At 39.0% G+C, this 20,960-nt stretch overlaps 1 protein-coding gene and 1 long non-coding RNA gene across 2 annotated transcripts in view; one reads left to right on the forward strand and one right to left on the reverse strand.

Moving 5' to 3' along the window:
• Window positions 1-11,518, forward strand: part of LOC137478515 (uncharacterized) — a 35,292-nt gene extending 23,774 nt beyond the window's left edge. The window contains exon 8 of the long non-coding RNA XR_011001613.1: window positions 10,617-11,518. This is a non-coding gene — a long non-coding RNA (uncharacterized lncRNA). The remainder of the gene's footprint in view (window positions 1-10,616) is intronic.
• Window positions 1-20,960, reverse strand: part of SEC24C (SEC24 homolog C, COPII coat complex component) — a 332,064-nt gene that overhangs the window by 305,087 nt on the left and 6,017 nt on the right. The gene's annotated exons all lie outside the window — the stretch shown is intronic.

Genomic DNA, 20,960 nt, shown 5'->3' on the forward strand with positions numbered 1-20,960 from the left:
ATGCCGTAGACATGGATTTATTAATGTACCGAAGATGCTGAATTTACTTGTGGAGATATTTTCAGCCCAGATCCCAATGCTGCTTTGATTTGCTGATGGGCCTCTGTATTTCTTTGCCAACATTCCTGCATGTTTCTGGTTCTTATTTATTTATTTTTCTAATGCCAGTTTCCTCTCATTAATTACTCTAAACCTACACAAATGTGTTTTTCTCCTATTACAAGAAATCTCTTACAGGGCATGGACCTTATGTTGCTTCCTGAATATTACAATATCTTAATTAGGCTATGTATTAAGTAGCAAAATACTTGATTAGGTCACTTACTATTTCCATCTATTGCAAACTAGTATCTGCAAGCTTAACCCTAAAGGCTGATTCTGGCTGATCATACAGTGCATAAATCATGAGTGGCCTTGAGGTAAGCAGCTTTGTCTCTCAGCTCTCCTAGGACTCTTCCCCAGAGGAAAATTCAACACCTGGTTATTGATTACTAAAAGACAGATGTGTATAAGGTCTCCCTCTGACTGAGCATAAAATGAGCTGGCTAGCTCTAATTTTTGAGAACCTAGTCTGGGACTAAAATAAGATTGGTCTTTTTTAGCATTAGGTGACTGAAATACATAAAGCAATCCCCGCAGCAGAAATACGTGTCAGTTATAATTAAGCATCATCTATATGTGTGTGGGGGAAGAGGACTGAAACAGGTGATTTAAGAGCAAGTTCCTCCTACATTGCATCTCCTGGTGAGAACAGGAGTGAGCTTTGCTGCAGTGCAGTACTTTTTTACATCTCTTCTGTTTCTGAGAATCTGAAAAATGGTCAGAAAACAAGTGAATGCCTAAAAGAAAGGGGATTATAGGGAAAGAATCTAAAGCATATTTATAAAACTCAGTATATCTGTGTCAATCTTTAAGGTTTGGGACAACTGTGTGTTGGGAGGATGGTCACTGGAATTTCAGGAACCAGCCCTTGTTGAAGAGGAAAGTGACTTTTCATGCCAAATCACATTTTCTGGTTATTAGTCATTGAACTCTGTTTGAGGTTCGTGCAAGCAAATTTGGGAGTAAAATGAAGTTACTTTTAAAATGCATCTTATACTGGAAGAGCAGTTACTTTTGAAAGGCTGAAAGAGGAATATTGAGGGAAGGATCAATCTAATTCCCTGCATAAAGCCTTCAGCAATGCTTTGGGTTGTACCTGCTGAGCTATATGCACAGCTATTGAGTATGCTCAGTACAGGTTTCAGGAACAGAGAATAATCACTTTCAGCAGATTTACTCAGGAGGAGCCTGTCTGCCAAGTGGAGCCACCTCCTTCCTTGGTTGTGTTTATAAAAACATTGTTTAAATAGGGAAAACAAGAGAAGAGCAAACAGATTCCTTGACCCACCCAACACTTCTCTCTGCAGCACAGCCACTCCTCCTGTGTGGGATCCATCACATGACAGGGAAATGCTTCTGGGAGCTGTTATTTTAAAATATTGGCAGCACATCTTCGGGTGGGACTGCTCTATCTCGTATCTTCTTACATTCTCCTACCAGCTACTTCTCCTCTTTTATGTGTTGCTCTGGCTGTATCAGCTATAACAACATAATTCTTGTTTGTCCTCTGTGTGGCTTTTTCATATGCTTTGAATGAGGGTTGTTCTGTGGATGATGTGCCAAAGACCCAGTCTGACGCTTGTGTGTGTCTGGAACCCCAGTGAGCAAAGAGTAATCTCCAAATGGCACGGATGGCCTTTGACGCTGTATTAATGCACCTGCATAGGCCAGAGTGTGTCTGTGCTCAGATGTATAAGGAGGCAGTGCTACTCCAAACTCAGATTATCTGTGCAAGGCTTGATAAATGTCCCTGCATGTCCTTGCTCCCTCATGCAGCAGTGAAGCATGAACTTCAGTCTGACTGCAGGTTACTGCTGTGCATTTTGCAGCAGCTTGCACTTAACTCTGTGCCTGCCTCCAGGAGGTCCTGCCTTGCAATATCCTTTCCAATCACTAGACAGCAACCTCCTGCCCTTTTATTGTTTGGGACAGTTGTGTGTGGGGAGTGCAAAGAAGTGATAAAGCATATGTAGGCCCTCCCATTGTTTTTCTACTGTCTTGCTGTTTTGAATAGTAGCTAATGATATTTGCAAAGCTTCTTGCTGTTACACAGGTTTGTTCCATTCCAGTGAGGGACACCCTTTGCTTCTTGCTGGGTGTTCAGAAACAATGGACTAGTCACAAAAGGATTTTGCTTTAGCAGTTGTTTCTGTTGGCTGGGCCACTTCTGATAACATCTCCTCCTGCTGTGTACAAAGAGTGCTTGAGCTTTAATGTCTTGCATGGTCAACGTTTTGTTTTAAAGGGTGTAGTAGTTTATTTTTGGAAGGAACTCTGAGGAGCGGCCACATAGCATTGAACTCCCCTATCCTGTTTATCACCTCCAAGTCCAGCCCTTCTCCCAGAATGGGTTTTCAAGATGCAGCACTGTGCTGAACTCTAAGGTAAGATTTGGCAGTGAGTATTCTGCTTTTGGCAAAGTGTTAGTTGGCACAGGAGTTTGAAAATTGCTTGGGGATAAGCTACTTAGGCTAATTCACACCTAGAATAATCTCACACACAAGTGGAGTTCCTTTACAAGTGAATTTGTTCCATTTTCCCCATGTGTTATCTTAAATCTGCTGGAACACAGCTTCCACAGCCACCATGGAAAGGCTGATTAAGTCAAGAATGGCTAATACAATAATGGCTAATATTTTCCTAGCTGAAAGCACTGTTTAAAAAGTCAAATTCCTGAGTTTTCTTGTCTTATGTATCTTGTCCTGTTTTGTTTGTGCTCTTGAAAGAGTCCTGTGCTGGGTCTTTTCTGCATCGTAGGCAATGTATGAGAAGAAAGTAGAGGGAAAATTATTACTTAAGAGACTTGTGTAAGATAGATGGATGGAAACCAGCAATCCTAATTTGCAGGCTCTTGGAGATCTGAATAATCTAATTTAGCTGTCTGAGGATAATTTTGCTAGACTTCCAACTGAGTGTTCCAGAAGCATGACTAGGCTGATGCAGCAAGAGCTCTGATGTACCTAAATGCATTACTTGTATAGTTGCTTGACAGAATGCTGATAAGCAAAGCTGCAGCAGCCCATGTGCTTAGATCTGTTGACTTTAATGAGACATGAGGCACTTCTTCTCAAGTGCCCTTCATGAATTGGTGTCTGACTACTCCAGTACTTCCAAGGCAGTTGTATCCAAGTCAAGATTACGAAGAAAATTCAAACTGAGAAAGCCTCACAACCAGACTTGATTAAGGGGAGGTGTTGAATGTTCATATTTAACTGATGGACATTAGACAAGTAGTATAGAAGACTGTAGTGTGTTCCCTATTGCTTAAATGCATCTTTAAAAACATTAACAAAATCTCCTATCACTTTGACTAATTAATAGTAATAGGGCAAACCTTTTTGCTTAGTGTGTCATCTAGCCTAAGATAACACGACTCCCCTTTGTACAGGATGCTACAAATGCTTATCTACAGGGCTTGAAATGAGTTCTTATATTTTAGAGGAAAATTTTAATCCTGTTCTGTTTCCCTTCTGCAGAAGACCTCAGCATATGCATCTCAAGTGGTAGTTGAGCAAAGCTCTCTGTGCCAGCCACTGAAACAGTGAGCAGGTTCTGAATTAATTGGAAACACCAGCTTCCTGGAAGTCTTGATCATACAAGACTTGTTTTTTCAAGTGTAATTAAGTGCTGAATGTGGATGGAAATAGAGTTGGTAACAAGGTTAGGGTTGCAGTGAGCACACTAATTTTTGTGGCAAACTGTGCTGAACTTGTCCAAGCAAAATTTGTCAGTTCATAACTTTTTCTAAAAGTTATATAAAAAAGTGGCTGACACGTTATTCCAGAAGCTGGAATAGAGAAGTTGTTGCTGTCCAGGCCTTGCTAACTTTTCCAACTGCATTTCCTATAGGAGGAACTGAGGAAGGAACAGTTTCAATTGCCTTATGCTACAAAAGGATTCCCTCTCAGAGGAGAAATACCTTGCTGAGTGGATTCACTAGGTTTTGAGCCTGCTTTGTGCAGAGTGTCACACATAGTGCAGCTTTAACAGCTGTGGAATTCAGTGTTTCACAGATAAGGGTAGATATAGAACAGATGCTTTCTGAGAAGTGGTGTTAGGATACCTTTTCTGATGTTCCCTTCTCATGGATTTCAGTACTTATTCTTGTGTGTTCTGTTAGGCACTGTATATGTGACTTGTAGTTCTCTCAAGTTAACCCCTAACTGTGAGACTTCTGTGTCTTGTAAATAAATAGTGCCATCTGTGTCAGTAATGCTCTACTATCCTCCAGTGAGGATTTATCCTCCTGAGTACTGTGTGAATCTGTAACCACTTCCTGAAGTTCATCTAAATGTAAGCAATCTCATTCCATAACCTAAAGTATTGCCTTTGCCTTCTCTAGATCCTGTGTGACTGTCTTATTCCTAACAGTGGCACAAGTAGCTATCCACATGCACCACTTAGGTATTTCACCTTAGTCTCTTCTTCCATCAATCTCAGTGATCTCCTCTTTATTAAAAACAAAAAATATTGACTGAGTCTGTCTCACAAATAATTAGAAAGACTAGTGGCAGAAATTAAATGCGGAAGCAGTTGCTTTTTCTTCAAGAGGTCAATTTGACTTGTTAGAAGTGAGGACCCTCTAGCAGTACCTCTACATCCTTGCTCTTTGGGTGCAGATCTCTGGGCTTAGAAATGTAATGAAAATAGGATATTTATGCATATTTGAAAATGCTTTAACAAGTCCAGGGATGCTAGAAGACTGGTCAGAGCAACTGAAGTGTATTGTGCTAAGTGTTGTGATTTTAGTGTGTGTTTTGAACAGTGAACATTTTAATGAATGTTTGAATACACACCACATAGGTAGAAACAATAATCAATTTTCTGTTCCTTTTAATGAAATACTGTGGCATCTCTCCCATATAATACTGCAGGTGTTTCCTTTTCCTGCTGGAGGTTGTCTTATTCCTTAAGCAGCATTTGCCTTTTTTAAGCATAGAAAATTCTTTCATGTTTCTATAGACTTTGCTTGGAAAGCAGTAGTAAAACCTCAGTGCAAGCCACAGAATTATTGTGGTAGTAAACTGTAATATGATGCCCACACATTTTCTGGTATTTGATTCCTGTAAGCTTTTATAAAACACTTAGTAATGTAGATAATCCATGCTAGTGACAGCACATGTGGCTATAGAAAGTGCACAGTGAATGGAGTCCTAACAATACTAGCACTTCCTTGAAACTGTACTGGCCTTGCAGAATGTTTCTGGTGGCTTCATTTGAGAGATGCTGTGCCAGGCCAGGTCCATCTTGAGGGTCATTAGGACAGTAGTTTTCATCCCATTCTGCTTCCTGTGAACTATGGAAGAGAAATGAGCATGGGGCAAAGAGACTTGCCTATAACTGAGATGCAAGTCAGTGACAACAGGTCACTGTTGCTGGTGGGAAGAATGCAGTGAATCACCACTCCTGCTAGCTTATCCTCAGCATCCTCCGTGACTGGAAAGGAGCAGGTGGCATTGTTACAAAAACACTGCCCCATATCCATAGCCAGGCAGCTGAAGCAGAATGAGGCAACGTTTGGCTAACACTGCTGCAGGAGCACACACCAACAGTACAGGCAAGCTCCCAGCACACCTATTTGAAAGGCAGGTAGGTATTGCTTTTGCAGCCTTTATTTTGAGCTGTGTCTGTGCTAGCAAAAGAGAAAGGCTTGTTTCTCTTTTAAAATAGCCCAGCTAGGAGGCCAGGAGTTGTTATCACCAGGGTATCTATCATTATTTTCATATCATTGTTGCTCAAGGCAACACAGGACAAATTGCCTGTGGTTTGAACTCTTACCATTGTTTAGCAGACCCAGGGTCATCTTTGCTGGGGAAAGCCATTCTCTGCAGCCTCCTGGGATACGCTGCAATAGGAAGAGATTTGGTCTCTGGAATTCCCATAAAAGAGATTTGGCTGACACTTCTTCATCAATGCTAGCAGTCTCATGCTAACCTTTGAAACCGTCAGATGATTTTAAGCTGAGATTGGATGTATTTTTTAACAAAATTGTATAAACTGTAGTGGAAAAATTCATGGCATCTATACAATGACTTTAATTACTGCTGAGGTTGCTTATGTGTGGACTGATTCCTAGAGGATCTATAAATAGTACAGGTCTCAATGGGATAGAGCTGATTTAGAGTCCCTAGGATTTGCTTGGTGTTGTCTGGAAGACACTGGACTATAATATTTCTGTTGGAGAGGAGATCTCTGGTACCTGTGTTGGCCAGAGCATTAGAAGCTGAGACATGTAGTAGACCCTTGAGTAGCTGCAAGAAGCATTCACTAAGAGGAAAACACAGAATTTGCCAGATTAGTACCATCCACTTAGATGCACTTGAACCTCCACTGTGCAGCCTCCCCTCCAGAACTGGTGCTGCAGCATCAACATCACACCAGATATGCACTGACTTGGGAGACAAGTTTCCTTCAAGTGCTGGTTCTGACACAGATTGTGAAAAGTTCATTCAAGTCCTACTGCTCTCATTCAGCTGGGAAATTCACATAAACTTGTAACAAATGCAAGTTTGCACAAAACCAGCAGTTGGAGAGTAAGATTTTTGTTGGAGGCTGTGCTAAGCGTGGATCAGCACAACGTAAATAGATTTGTCCTTCATCTGCCCTTTGTTGCAATTACATGTAAAGAAAGTTTGTGCTTATCGTGAGAAGTCATGTGCAAGATATGACAACTAAAAACAATTACTCTTTCACCTGTACAGTCCAGTCTTTAGGTAGTATTTGGGATATAAAAACATCGCATAACAGCCCCCTTTCCCACTCCTATTATGTTTGACAGACTTACAGTTATGTGAGTGAAAACAAGTTATGCATCTGGGAGATAAGGGGATGTGGTAACGTGCTACTGGATGACTTTGCCTTTGATATATAACTTTAATTTCAAACATGAGTAGATGAAAATAGGTTTGCACTGATTTTTTTCTAGGTTTTTCTCAGCATTTACCACAAATCCAAACATGGTTCTCTGAGACCTACACTCTGCTTTGTGATCAAATGACACCTCTGGGAAAACTTCAATATTCTCCTTATGTGACAGCTTTATGTAAAGTGACCTGAAGGCTGTGACAAGGAAATACTGCACTCTGACACCACCAGCCAGGGCTTTTGATGCTAAAAGAAATTAATTCCTGACGTATGTTTTAGCAGCTGCCTTGAAACAGAAGAATCTGTTAACAGAATACTGTGTGAGATGAAGCTCTAGCCATGGAGGGTGGAGAGAAGAAAAACATGTCCACCCAATTTTTACAAAGGAGGAATAAATTTCAACCAACATTATGCAGAGGCAGGAGTTGAATCAGAGAAGGCCTTTCCTATTGTCACCCAGAAGGCAGTGACAGATCAGCTTCATTTTCCCATTCCATGTTAGCTGTGCTGAACCCATCCCTAGTTTGTTCTATAGCTATTTAGTTACATAATCAGGGAAACCAGAATATCCTTGAGCTCCAACTAAGTAATTCTTCGTTGTCAGAAAAATGAAAGAAATGAAAGAAATTGCTGAAAATGGCTCCACTGATGTTAGAGTTGGAAAAAAAGAAAGCTAACATTTGAATGAATCCTCATCCCTGATATATTTAAATTGAACTCCGTGTAATTTAAAAACTGTTTTCAAAAATGCTGCATACTGCAGACATTCAGCACTTGTAAAGGAAAAAGTACAGACACAAGAAAATTTAAATTGGGCACCTGCAGTCAGCAATCACTTAAAACAATTTTCACTCTCTTTGCTGCTCTCCTCCTTATCCTTGCTGCTTTTCCTTACATAGTACAGCTCTGTTCTGAGCTGCCATGCTACTGCATTCCTAATGTAATGTAAAAAATGCTCCAGGACATGTTTCTACCTCGCCAGATTTAATTTATTTGACATTTATGTCACCAAGATACTTGATTAGTGCATTCAGGGTGTCAGCTTTATATAAACATCTTTCTTTTTAATACTTTGTGGAAAGCTGTGAGTGTTGTAAAAGACCTCAGTTACCAACACCCATTTTTGGAAAACACAGCCCTTGAATTATCCTGATACACAGTTTTTGAGAAAGAGAGGCCATTATGATTCATGCTTTTTGCAAAATAAAGCTATAATCACATTTGGTTACAGTTTGCATTCCACCTGCATATGCTGGAATGCATCTCAGACAAACCAGAGCCTGCATGTCTTGAGGTTCATGATCAGAGGTCTTAATATACAACTATTTTGTCAGTGGAGAATTCCATCTTATTTATATTTCTAATGCAAATATTCTCTAGTATATAAATATGGTGATGTGCAAAGAATTTGGTTTAAAAATCTGCTTTTTAGGAAGTAGAGCAGCAGTACTTTCAGAATTAATAACAATTTTCTGATTTACTGATGAGTTTTAACAGATTAGGAGAGAGCAAAAATATGAATTATTAGAGTAGTCTGATATGTTGTTAGAAATGTTAAATAATAATATAAAGTATTAATAGTAATAATAGAACATAATATATTAAATGATACTGTCACCATGCTGCATAACACCTCCTACTAAATGTACTTCTGCTAGTGACAGCCCCACATTTCATGGCTTAGTGGCTTTGGATAAACACGCATTCTGCAACTGTGTCCAGACCTTCTCACGAAGTAACAGAACTGGTTTGCCAAGACTCTTCACATGGTTTAGATGGCTTTATTTTCCTTGTCTCTGTCAGAGATAGACCAAGAAGGTGACATTTGAATTTTGTAAGCTTTTGGTGAATTTTGGGTCAGGATTTTGTGGACACTATGAACCATGAAATTAGCTGCTTTTTGATCCCAATAAAAGACCTCTGCTCTCAAATGATCCCTGGATTTTATAGTCTACAATTGGAAAAAGCATTAGCCATGTCCAAATTTCTGTCTGACACAAACTCAAAATAGCTGAGGGAGGTGGATTGCATGAGAAGTTTTAGTCTTGTTCCAGCTTGTCTATGAACCTTGCACAGCATTTTGAAGTGCTCTGCATCAGTCTGGACACACCAAGTGGAAGAAGGATCTCGTGTGTTCCCCTACATTCCTGCTCTGTCCCCTGGATATAGAAGAGCAGCCTGTGACTTGGCACCCTCCTGGGCAGCTCCTGCTTCCTCCCACTTGCAACAGACCTATGCAATGATCTGTAGCTCATCACCACATGAAAAGTCCTTAAGTTAGGTTTAGTCATTAAGTAACAACACCAGATACCTGTTAGTGGAAGAGTCCTTCTAACCACGTCACTAATGGTTAGGCACTTTCTCTTCTTTGTTTCAGTTTGCTGTTGAGTTTTTCTTCAGTAACTGTGTACAATTGTATACATTTCAAGTACAGTGAGCTTGTTTGAATTTTTTTTTTTTGAACAGTAGCACTCAGTCTGTAAACAGCCACCTTCCAAAGTCAGATACGTGCCCAGAATCTTTCTCTTGCAAAGAAAGAGCTGGTTCTATATATCAGCATAACTAATATTGAAAGAAGTCAATGGGCCGGTGTGTGGCTCCTAAATCTGTAATGTTTTATGTCTGGATATTTGTCCTCAATGCATGTCACTAAAGAAGGTATGAAATTTCTCTCTGCTTTTCTAGAAATTTAAGGAAATTGGTGAATAGTTTTGGGATTGTGGTTTGTTTTTTTTTTTTTTTTCCCCTCCTCGTTTTCTTCTGATATACAGAGAAATTGAATAATGGTTTTCAAGATCTTCAATAACTGAATAGTCTTTGCAAGTGCTCCCTCCTTTCAATCACTCCCAGATGCCAATGAAAGCCATGGACTCTGTCAGGACCTTATCCAGGTTTGCAAATTTGTTCTAGAATGATGCTGATTTGGACTCCTCACTTTGTTCTTTGTCTGAACACATCCACGTCTTACTCAAAACGGTGTTATTCTCTATAGTTACATTACTAACAAGTTAAATGGCATATTCAGATGTTTGTGTCAGAGGGTCAGAGAAGGTAAATCTACAGGGAATGATGGAGTGTTTCTGTCAAAGGCTTAGGAAACTGACAGTACAGAAGCTTGTCTGTTTTTTCTCACCTGTGTCAGTTAATTTAGGAAGAGCTATTACCTTTGCCTACAACATTTGCCCTCAAAGATTGTACTAGTAAAATTACAAGTACTTATGATTCAGAAACAGCTACCAAACATGATATAGGTAAGCAGGCATACAAAGTTGTGTCTGTTATATCTGATTGATTTTTGTGTGTACCTTGTTTCTTAACAATATACTAATAGACTTATCCTTTCACTAATGTTCCAGTGAAAGTTCTTAATATTTTCAGAACATGGGTTGTCATTATTTTTTCAAAGTGGAAAAAGACCAACAAGCTTGTTAATATAAGCTTGTAATATAAGCTGGACGATTAAAACCAAACCAAAAATCATGTTTCATTTAAAAAAATACCAGCTTTGGTACTTATAACAAAGCCAAAGGAGCAATTTCTGTTTCATTGCTAAGACTTCCTTCACTATTTAATACAATACCTGATTTTCTGTGCCTTTGCTTTATTCCACTAACATTTAACTCTTTATTTGTCTGCATTTTTCCATTTAGACACCTTCTCCTGTAAAATCTGCCAAACTTCAACTACCCCCTGACTGCCTTCCAAAACCCCCTTCAAGGCCTGTCTTTTCTGCACTGCCTACAAATCACTGTCACCTGGCAGTCTTGAGGCTGGAGGCCATCTGTGACCATGGTGACTTCTGATTTATGTGAGCACACCCATCTTCACTGTTATTCCCGCCACCTTCTTTCACACATTTTTTCCTCAGTCACTCAATTTCTTGTCTTGGGAATATGGAGTGAAAGGACTCTGGGGTGGGAGCTGCCTAACATAACGAATATAAGGTGCAAAACAGATGTAGAGCTTTGTGAAAAATATGTCAGGAAATAATGAATTGTTCGAAGTGCATATTTGTCAAAACAAGATTGTATCAAATTAATTACGAAGGAGGATGTGTCCACCAAATGATGTAGGCCAGAATCACTGATCCAGCCAAAGACCGGAAGGGTTTTAGTGACTTAAATATCTCATAAACTTCAGGCCTTAGCATCTAACTCAGAGTAACACTGAATCTTTTCTGAATTTTTGTGTCTTTCACACCTCTCAGAATGCACTAGAGCTTTGACATTTGTGGCACATGTCTTCTTTCATATGTGGTTAAACCCTCAGTGCTGGTGACAGAGACCAGGGCATGGTATGACAGAGAATTTTCTGGTAGACCTATCCCATGTGGGACTCCTCTGCCCCAGAGACCTCTCAAGGGACACATTAGGAAAGCTTTTTGGCTGCCATATGTCTCTGGAAAGAGACTAACTCTTTACCCTTTTATAAAACTATATTAAGGCAAGATAGGAAAATACCCAAGTGGAAAACATGTAAATCTGTGCAAAGAAAACTGTGCAAAATCTGTTCAAGAAGGGACATCGTTTGGGAAAACCTGTATCAAATGATCATGAAATTAATTTGGTGGTAGCTCAAACATTTCAGAGGAATGTGCTATATTCAACAACAGGGGTCCAGTCCTGGCTGTGCTGAAACAATAATAGTGCTGAAGTAGTTACAACAGAATTCATGTAAATGAGGGTGATTTTTTCTCCATATCCATGGATGATGTGTAATGTCTACATTGCTCCTATCCTGCCTCTGTACATTTTCACATGCCCTAGCAACAATTTGAGATGACTTTGGAGAAAGCTGGCTTGTCTGTGCACAGAACTGTGCTGCAGAATCAGCATAGCCTTTTGGATTTATTTTTCAAAGCTCTTCTGCATGGTTTCTGTCTTGATTTTCTCGTCAACTTGATTTAGTGCAAATCTCTAATGCATTGTGCATTATATGAAACTGGTGTTGCTGTTGTTGAAGCAGACTCAAGCAAAGAGTTTCTGTTTGTGGAATTGTTTTATGTTAATTAATAATGTCAAACTTCTGAAGAAAAATCTCTTGTAGTATCTAAAGCTGACTTTGTAGAGCAATCTCTTCACTCTTCTCTGTAGTCTTAATTTTTCTCTATCCTTGCTTCCCCTGATGAACTGTTTTTGCTTTGAGACTTGGCTGATTAATAGCTTCATGTCAGTGCTCTAATTTGAGCCTGATTTGCTAGCAAGGTGCTGAGCACATTCATTGAGTCAGTGGGAGGGGCTGGTATTCAGCACTTTTACAAACCAGGACACTTACTTCATTGCCTCAGTATGGTTCAGGAGCCTGATTTAGGCTCCTATTTTTATTAACCAGAGTAATGGTATCCAAATATATTAACTGGTGTGTTCTTTGAATAACTGCAGCTAGTATTTAAAAAACCCCATGAAGTCACTTAACCAATTTTTAATGGGAGTTGTGTATCCAGTGCCCTGAGCTTTTCTGATAATCCTGACTTGTTCCTTTTGTTCAGCATAACTCTGGGCCAGAAGGTATTTCTTTCTCCTGTGTATCAGCTTTGCTAAATATGTATTTGGTTCTTCTGCTTGCTTGAAACAGCCATGCCAGTGCAACTGGGACATGGTGAATGCCCTAAAATGTAGGGACAGTCAAGAATGCATAGATTACTAGAACTTTGATTTGAATACATGAGCGTACAGAATGTGTTGGGGCTCTAAAGGGTGAACAAGGAAGTAACAATGACTGCCCATGTTCAGCATTTCTCCAAACGGTCCCGTGAGTCTTTGGTCCTACTAAATTTCTTATTGCATAAATTGACTCAATGAACATGTCAGATCCTGAAACCTAACAGGCTTTTGCAGGTGGTATTTGAAGTGAGCTGCAAAACAAGACAGCCTTTGATAGGTGTATGAATTTGTATAAATGTATGAGGAATTGTTCACATAAATCCCTCTGCTGTCACAGTGATTTATTACATGTGCAAAGCTCATGACATCCAAATGGAACTATAGCTGTGCTGCCTAACAGCTGGACCTGGAATGAATTAATGCAGTATCATAATTCAGTAAAGGAGCTCTGCTCATGTCACAGAACCAAAGAGCAGCATATGAGTGTTTTATCAGCCTAGCAGTGACCTGAGAATATATTTACACAAGTATGTAGTATGTATTGCTCTTTTATTAATTATCCTATGCATTAAGTCATTATTTATGTGGTATCATACTCAGGTTTAACCAAAGGAGCCATAGATGTAAAAACATACAGCTAACTGAAAATGTTAATAGAAAAAACCCCTAGAAAACAGCTCTTACTTTGACCATTTCCTTTGACTTTTATATTCTTCCCTATCTGAATTGATCAATGCACATGGTCAGATGAATCACAGTCTCCTTCTCAGCTAAGCATTAGGAAAGCTGCACATGGTGGATGAAATACATTCAAACTCAAATTGAATGCCTCAAATCCTGGAACTGGATAGTCTCATCCTTCTTATGACAGCCAGTAGCAGAGATGGTGAAGTGGTGTAGGCTGTAATATATATTACTCATAGACATTGCTGTATAGAGATTTTTTAGCAGAAAAAATGTGAAAACCTAAGTTATGTGAAAGCTTGCTTACTTGTTTCAGGTTTGCTGAAGTTTTGCTCCTTAAGAAGGCAGCCTGCTTCAGAGAGGCTTATGATTCCACCACTCCTGAGACTCATCTGTGCATTGGATGAGTGTCTGAATGGTGCCTTGTGCCACCATGACAGAGAAAATTGTGGAATCAGCAGGAAATTACGCAGTGTTTCGTACTTGGTCTGGTCAAACATAGATCATAGTCTGATGTCCATAGAAGAAGAGGTATTTCAAGAATATTCACTTCTGTTTTGAGGAAGCCCAGAGACAGGCCAGCAGCACTCAGTGGTCCCTAGAGTAAAGGCCTTAGGATTGATTGCTGCTTTACAGTTCCCGTGTTTTTTCTCTAGACTTGAGGTGGCTGTATGGGATGCTAGTGCCATAGGGCTGGGCTGTACTGCATTATTAGCAACATGGCAAGTAAATCCAGCAGATGTGAAATCTCATCTTTTCCCCCTTTCATATGCACAGATAAAAATGACATCTGCCAAGAAATGAAAAAGGATCATGGCAGGAAGAAAAAGACCATGGTCAAGGCAACTTGAAGACTAATGATCCTCAGTGTTGGGCCTAGGCTATTGTATTCTTTTGTCCCCTATTTTCCTTATAAGGCTGCTGGCATCTTGAGCAATTTCAGATCCTTGTAGCCTGACCCTGGACAAAAGTAATCCTGAATCCTATGTATCTTGTCATCTATGACATTCATATTACAGCAGGTATTTCTGTGTGCAGCTCTATGGTCTCATGCATATATTTCATGTACAATTTGTAAGTATTTACTGATGAAAGGTGCAATCTGCAAAGTAACAACACAGAACTCTATAGGTTAATATAAAGGATACCATTTTTCTTGGTCTCCTCTTGATTTCTATCAACTGTTTGAAGCTATCTCTAATAGTCCAGTAGCCCTGCTGCTGATTCAGATCTGCCAGGAAGCTGGTGCTTTTATAATAATATTTCCAGATACAATATTCTTCATTTTTATTGTGTTATAAATCCTGGTTCATAATGTGTCTGCCTAATTTGTTTTCTCTTGCTTCTGGGTGTAGGCACAATCTCTTCATTTGTTCTTACAGTTAGTTATGAATTCATAATCAAACTCAAGGGATGCTTTGTTCTCCTCCATTCTGTGCCCCTTTCAAAGTTCCCCCCCCGCCCCAAACTTATTTATTTACTTCTCAGCCCCCATTAATCATTGTCATATGTGCCTCACTTTGCAGAGATACTCTGGGCCACTCATGGCTGTTGAGCAAATGCAGAAGACACACATGAGTTGCTGGTCATGGCCTACAGAGAGAACAGACCACACACAGACACAAGCTCCAAAGACTGAGAAGTCAAAGGCATAGGTTAATTTAATATGGACCAGCTTTTTAAAGCTGGGGGGGGGAACCACTGACTTCTGGTTTTGCACAGAAACTGATTACATGGTGATTATTTTAAAGGTCAGATTTCTGTTGAAAATACATCCCTAGGAATTTATTTTAATATGTATGCAGTTTGAGGTTAGGCTCATGAGTTTAAGTGGAGTTCATGAGACAGAGAGATATGGTCTATTGTTCATTAAATAAAATATGCTTCATTTAGATGATAGAAATCTATTTCAACATTCCAGGACGTGTAGTTGCTTTGAGCTGTTCAGCTGGTTCCAGCATCCAAGTTGCTTATTTCCATGGTTCCTTAAGGTATCTGTCTGGCTGCTGCAGCAAAGATGGAACAACAACAGTAAGACACAGAGAAGCATGCTGATGTAGCTATAAAGGAAATATTTTTCCACACAGCATTAATTTATAATAATTAGGGAGTAGAGCCTACTGTTGATGAATGTCAGTGAGACTGAGGGCTTAGCAAGATTTGAGGTGACACTGGCCTTTATAGGCTCTACTGCGACTGCTCTACCTATGCACAATAAAGAAAAATAACCCAGAGCTTATGAAAAGTTCTCAAATTCATGATGAAGCCTGAAGATCGCAAGTTTTAGGATGCCAGCTAGTAAAGATACTAAAATCTAAAATTCCTGCTAGACCTTTGCATGGTGCAGATGGTGGTTTGCCTAAAATCTGAGTCCTGATGTCTCAGTACTATTTATCTTGTTAACGCGTCCCAGTTACTTTTTATTTTTATGCACTTACATTCCTGTCTAAGGGTTCTTGAAAGCTAAAGCAATGAATTGCAGTGGAATAAGTTTCTGTAAAAATTCTAAAATTGTGTAGCATGTCACCAATGCATATTTTTCTAAATAATGATAAGATGACTGTTCTTTCTCTTTCCTAATTGTAGTAACTTACATTAGTGTATGTGTACTTACTACATATTGCTGTGTTTTAGGAATATATACAACTTTATAAGCATTTAGAAATTATAGGAAAAAATACATTAGTGGGCATAAAATGAATAAAAACCCAATAAAATCTTCCTTATTTCAGCGTATGCTTTTCATGTTCCATTAAGAACCCAGGAGAATGCAATCCGGTGTTGTCATATACTTACTTTTGGAGGGACTTCTCTCAGTGGCTTCTCAATCTATTCAAGTTCTGCAGGTGAAGGAAACTCAGCTGCCAGCACCATGTGCATAAACCCATCAGGGCCTTGTTCAGCATGTAACTCCTGTAGTGTGTTTCCCCAGAACTGTTGCTGACTTGGTGCTAGAGGTTTGGAAAACCTTCTGGTTCCTCTTCCTTGCCTGCTTCTCATCTGAGACTTGAGATTTCTGTCAGCACAAACAACTTAGCCTACAGGCCTGCCTCTTTGGCTCAAAGGTATAACAAAACTTTCCAGAGCATAATCATTAAATGTCTTGTTGCTAGCATCAGATTTCAACATGCTAATAAATATTATTGCTCCATCAAAAATGCTGGCAACAATGGTCGGAGTTGTACCTTGAGGCTGAAGGTTGATCTCAACAGTAGCCATCAGATCACCATTTCTTTTGCCAAGGTGATGCTTTTGCATTGCAATTTCTTCTATGAACTTTTGAAGATGTATCTCATAAAACCCAATGTAGCACAATTTCTGTCACTGACAATTCTTCTTCTAGGCCATTATCATATAGTCTAATAACTTGTTTCTATGAAAAGGGTATTCAGATTAACATCTGACATTTTCTGCAAACCATATAGAATTTCTCTTTGTGACTCTGCTGCAGTAGTCCTTATTGCACTGTTGTCCTGCCACAGACTGTATTTGCATGGAATGCAGAGGGATACATGTGATTGCATGGGGTACAGAGGCATGGGATGACTCTTCTGATGTACCCAACTCATGAAGGGATGTGTGTCTATTATTTTGAAGTATTAGGAAGCTATTAATAGTCTTGCTATACTATGTGCAGTTAATTTTCCATAGCCATCAAGTACCTTTCACAGACTCGAGCTGTAATGAAGTAATAGAGAAATGGCAGCTGACATGTAGGCAAATTAAATGCCCACTGGAAGGCAGAGCAATTTCTTTAATCTGTGCAGCTTCAAGCATCACCAGATGATGATGCTACAAAGTATAGTGATTTTCACATAATGCATTGTGTGGCATGGGAACAAGAATATACATATGTATGTACATACATGGGTTTTCAAATAAGAATATACCTGGCAGGATTACAGATGTACATACCTAGGATTGTGATTTTTACCAAAATTGCTAGTGAATGTGTCCTTAAATCAGTCACAGTGAAGTTCTTGTTGGAAGAAAAACACAGAGTACACTTCTTGTATGCAATGTGATAAAATGGCACGTGGCAATGTCCTTAAAATGGTTGCTACAGCCAATAAAGTTGGAATACAATATCCAAATTTGTTTATTAAGATCAAGATGTATGACTGATAGTTTTAATACTTCTTACATTTGCATATATTCCCTTAGTTAATATGCAGAGGAGGAAAATCTGTCTCCAAGCTTCTGGGTAATAATGGCAGTCAGACTGAGTTGGCACAGGATATTAATCATTGCAGTCCAGTACCTAAATCAGTACTCCCAGGCTTTGCCCTGTAGGTTCCCACTGTTGTGATCCTCTCATCACTCTGAAGCGCACGTGATAAAGAATACTCAATCTCTGTCCACCCCATCAGGGTCAGTCAACCAAGATACCAGCTAGATAAGGAAGGTGCTTATTTCTTAGAAATGCACTCTAACTAGTATAAACACAAAGAGAGTATTGTAAATACCCCAATAATCACAACCTGTGTTACTATTTAAGGCAATGACGTTTTACATTCATAATCCTTAGGTGGAAGCTCTTATCTCCCTACTTCAGCTGCACCATGTTACCCATTTTAAATGTTTATTGATTTGTTATAGATATGGTTTCTATTGATAAACATTTTCAGACAAAGGCTTGTGTACAGATGGGTTTCCTAAAATGCTGTGCAAGCCCAAAGGAAAGCACTAGTTTCACACCTAATAGAAGTGCTGCAACAGCAAAATAAAACTGTGACTGTTTTAATGGCTGGGAGATAATGAGGGGAGTTTTCAGGGTAATTAATGGGTAGGACAGGACAGATTTCTTAATTTGTGTTAAAAGAAATAATTACATGTTGCAGCCAGTGTCCTGTGATGGGAACAGGACCTCAGATGGGAATCATAACAGCAGGACTTCTGTCCCAGATTCACAGTGTGTGACAGTCATTTAATTTTCAGAGTCTCAAAAATAATTGAACTTTGCTTTCTATCTGAAACTATGTTGAAAGCTGCAGAAGAAATTTGACTCCTTGCTTGGACGTTAACAGTATCCCAAAATAAACAGCAGTATTTCTGTATGCCTATAAGGTATATGTCATAGAGACGTGACTTGTTGATATTTTGTGTTTTCAACATAAAGCACTGACATTCCCAGGGTGGAGTGGTTTATTCAGTAGACAAGTGACAGCAAAAACTGTGTGACTCAGGGTATGTCGTTCAGTAATTCTACGTAATTGGTATGTTTGTTTCAAACAAATGCTACAAATGACTTGTTATTACCTAACATTTCAGAACCTTTGGGATTCTGTATATACAGCTTACTTCTCCCTCATCAGTTTTAAGCCTCAGACTGAGGCAGACATAGACTATGTAGCAAAACACAAATGTGAGGACTCAAGGGTTTTGGTTGACTAGTTGTGATAACTTTTAAAACAATACTGTCCTCAGTTTTCCTTTTTGGCCCGTTATTAAAATTAAACATCCTGTCAAAGGGATGCACAGTAGGATTTGTGCTCTGTCCTAACACTTTAATACTGGTACCTTGCTGCTTGGTAGATTGGTTGTTGGGAAGCAAGTCCATATCTAAAGTTTGTGCACAGCACTTAATTTACCACAGTAGGATGGTGGCTACTTAGAAGACTAGAAAATAATGATTTTCTGAGTGTGGATTACATTGATAGTTCAGGTATTTGAGACAGAGGATGAGTCAACAAGGCATTACACTTGAATTTGCCATGAAGGATACTGAAGTCTAGGACTAAACTGGGAATTGAAAGCAGGTTACCATGACAGGCTGGGACACAGCAGGAGCTAATATAGTCTCAGCTGCAAGTAGAGTGGTCAAAGGACAAATACCTGGGACCTACTACTTTACTCTGTCTCTGACATTATACAGATTTTGTATAAAATGCTCACCCAGTAGGATAAGAGACTGCACAGGTGGGAAATGGAGATTTTGGGAGTTTGTGAATAGAGAAGAACTCTGCAGCTTTAAACAGGTCACCTAGGATGTTTTGAGTTGGGTTATTGAGTGAAGCCTTCCAGATTATTTTAGTTTAAATTTTAAGGCTAGGAAGGGGATTATGTATCATATTACTTAATTCTTTGACAAAAAAATAGATTGGAAAAAAAATCTACCTGTGCAGTGGCCAAACTGGGAATATTAGTTTAGTAATAGTTCCAAAATGCCCTCTGAGCCTTTAATGGAAATTAAGATTATGATGATGATGACTGTTATTATTTCAAAATCTGGGTGTTAAGTGTACCACTATTTACTATGATTCCTTATGCGAGAGAGGTCTGAATTTAGATCTAACATTCTCTACAAACTTAAATCTTCTTGATGCAGGAGAGATGAAGGAATCTACCTTTTTTTAATATAATCAATCTTTGCTTTATTTCTGGTTTTGTTTATGGTTGTTTCTGTTTAAGGTTGCTGTGCTCAGATCCTTCACATTGCAAAAGTTTTAGGCTTGCTGTGGGTAGGTAAAGATTCCCTTGCGACTGACAGAAATAAAGACAGAAAGCAAATTAAATTCCAGCAGAGAATAAGTGCTTTGCTCCTCTCCCAAACTGCTTTCAAGGCTTCAGTCTTACAAGTGAACATACTGAGAAATAAATTTAACTGCCAGTGGTGCTGAGTAAGAAACCACTTACTCAGAGATTTCTTGATGGGCCTTGGTCCAAAGTATAACAAGCTTAGGTTCTTTTGCTTTATGTTCCTATGTCCCCTAAGCTCCTTGTTCCTTATTTCCAAATAATTTTAGATTTAGCATATCTCCAGATTATTTCTTTATCTTTTGGGTAAAAATAGGCAGAAAGTAATGCGAAGAAGAAATTTCAGGACTTTTCTAGACCTGCTCAGTTCAATTTGCTTTATAAATTAAAAATTGGACTAAGGAAGATGTATTGTTATTTCATCCAAAGCAATCAGCTTTAAGTAGTTCTACATGAAGGAAAAAACCCTACAGTTACCTGTACTTTTGCTCTCCCATTTGTCTATGTGAACTGTTAAATCTGTCTCTAACCCTACACAGTTTCAGCAATTTCACTTATAAAATCTGTCCCCAACAACACAGCTCACCTTCTCCTGAACGTTTTTAAATTTAAAAAAATTTCTTCAATCTCCTTTTCCAAGGTGGGTGGGGCAAGAATGGGCAGAAGAGACTCAGTTCTTTCATGAATGGAAGGGAAGAAAATGTCCTGAGACAGAGAGTATTTCTGCTCTTTTAAGGTAGAAATAATAGCAAATCTTGAAAAGTGGGATTACAGAAAAGGCATCCATTCTGAGGAGTGTATTGTTACACCTAGTCATGGACATTGCACACTCTTAGTGATTGCTTAGCATTTTCCTCACTATTTACTTTTTGAGGCCTGGTACACTTTACACATCTTGCTGGGTTATGTTTCCCTTTCCAGCTAGATAAAAGTATTTTTCTGCTTGTAAAGATAGAAGGGAAAAATCTCCCTATTGCTGAAGCTACTTGTTCCCTATGTCAGATCTGATTCCTTTTTAGGGTGGGATGTCCCTAAGATTAGAGATGAGAACTTATCAGTGAAAGTAAACATATGTTGAATATTGTTCAAACCAAAACCTGAAATGTGCTTGGACTCTGTCCATTCACTTTTGATGTTGTTGTTGTTATTTACTCATAAACTTTCTAGGCTGATGTCAGTACTATTAATCACAACAAAAAGTTGAAGTAGCATTATAATGCTTTTTATTAT

The sequence above is a fragment of the Anomalospiza imberbis genome, chromosome 8 (assembly GCF_031753505.1).
Source record: "Anomalospiza imberbis isolate Cuckoo-Finch-1a 21T00152 chromosome 8, ASM3175350v1, whole genome shotgun sequence".
Lineage (NCBI taxonomy): Eukaryota > Metazoa > Chordata > Aves > Passeriformes > Viduidae > Anomalospiza > Anomalospiza imberbis.